This window comes from Etheostoma cragini, chromosome 13 (assembly GCF_013103735.1).
Source record: "Etheostoma cragini isolate CJK2018 chromosome 13, CSU_Ecrag_1.0, whole genome shotgun sequence".
Classification (NCBI taxonomy): domain Eukaryota; kingdom Metazoa; phylum Chordata; class Actinopteri; order Perciformes; family Percidae; genus Etheostoma; species Etheostoma cragini.
The window spans coordinates 17,238,647-17,240,853 of NC_048419.1; positions in this window are offsets into that span (position 1 = coordinate 17,238,647).

Consider the following 2,207-nt stretch of genomic DNA (forward strand, 5'->3'; position numbering starts at 1 on the left):
GGAAAATGGCTGCAATGAAACAAAGAGTGAAAAATTTAAAGGGGTCTGAATACTTTCCGTACCCACTGTATATACTAAATGAAAACAAGGCAACTGATGGTTTTCACAAATGAATCACAATTTGGCACATATTGCCTTTTTCAAAATGAAAACTACAAATCATCTGTGTGACGTATCATAGTGTGTGTGTGTGTGTGTGTGTGTGTGTGTGTGTGTGTGTGTGTGTGTCATTCAGAGGAATTTGATTAGCTATCTTTTGTCTTCTTCTCTACCCATGACTCTGTCCTGCTTCTCTCCAAACCCAAAGGTGATGCTTCAATGCCAGGTCTGTAGGGGGAGTGCACTGCTGTTTCTTGCCAGGCTTCACTCTGCATGTGATGCATTTTGCACGCCTTACAACGTATTTGCAATTATTACGGTTAGAAATGTGTCATACACCAGATATGGAATCCACTGGGTTACTACTGTGAAGAAAGATACAAATCCATGGCTCCTTCCTGGGCGGAAAAGCCACTACTCAAGAAGTTAACATGCATAACCTAGTGGTGGCTTTAGTTCAAAATAAAACATTTTATCTTTGCAGACATGGTAATGGAACCATCATAACCATGAATAGCCCTCCTAACATTAAGAATTTAAACTATTTTGAGTCGTATCAATAGTAAAGGATATGGATATAAAAAGTGGTCCACTTAAATCTATTTATATAATCAGTATGTACTGTACACGCTCAAATGTAATAGCTCTAAATGGATGTACACATCTATCTTTAACTGAGGGCAACTTTGAATTGCAGGAACAGTTATGGCACATGCATCGTACTTGAAAACTATTTCGTGCTAATATAAATTATTTCAGCTGTTAAATAATTTTGAATTAGGTCGCCACTTTATAATTCTGTCTGTTTGCAAAAACTGTACTTTGTACTGTTTTATTTCCTCTGCCTAGCAAATGGAAAATAGGCTTATTTTAATTCAGAATGGCACTTTAAAATGTTATGTGCATTGATTTAATTGTTTTGGCCTCTGTCTGTAGCAAGGAGCCTGCATTTCAATAAGAATAGTATAAATCTACATGCCTTGATGATATTATTATTCATATAGCCTGCCACCGCCTATCAGTTATTTTCAAGCACAGTGAACCCAATTAAACACCCAACACAACCATTTGACCAGTAGAGTTCACATGACCAGCACCAATTTTTTGCAGGGAAACATTTATCTTCATTGTAACGTACGTTAGACTGGCTGCTGCTTGGTTTTATTAGGTCATTTGCAATATGTTCCCTTTTTCGCCACGGCTTGAGCTTTGCCTCTTCAGCTTGCTTGTCGCCTTGTAGTTTGTAAACCTTCAGTAGTCTACTGCAGTCAGTCAGAGCGGACTGGTAGGTGAAATTGTTAATCCTACACAAAGAGCATGCCAGGCAGACACATGGCTGACAGGCTATAACTGATAACCAGAACTACATTGACCAAAACCGTGCTCTGAAGGATACATTGCGAGTCCGGCTTCTTGGACTCCTCGTGAATTAGTGTTTCTTCCTCCAACCTCGAATCATACAATGTGACAATGTGAGAACAAATGTTCTCTGCTCACCCGCTGTATTTTTTAAGGATATTTTCAGACACAATGTGAGGCTCTAAATTACTTTAGCTTTAGGCCCTTTTCAATGAAATATATTCTTATCTGTAAAACAATTTCTTAATTGTAGCTCGATGTCTAACTGTGAGTCAACCAGGCTATCAGTTGCCACTGGCTAACAGTGTCACAGAATAATCCCCATAATCCCACCACACCAGTCATTGCAGCCCCTGCCCCGCTGCTCGGAAGTCTCACATCTTTGAAGAGCTAGAGTTCAATCAGCAAAGAAGATGGGGGTTAGACATCAATTTACACCCTGTTGGGCTGCTCTCAACCTATTTTGGATTGAGACTGGAAATGGGGGGTGAGAGATTCTGTGATAGTGGAGGCAGCTGCAGCGGTAGATTACATTATGAGAGAGAGGCTGATTGATACAGAAGGATGGTTAATTTGGATGACAATGGCAGTTATAAAAACAGTTTTCACGGGATGTGGGCACAAGTGTGTGTGTGGTGTGAATGAGTGTGTGGGTCTGTGTTATTCAGGATGTGATCATTTCACAGCTTTGGGACTACTAACATTGTTGTCCTGTGGTTTTTACAATAGCTGATAATATCTTATTGCTC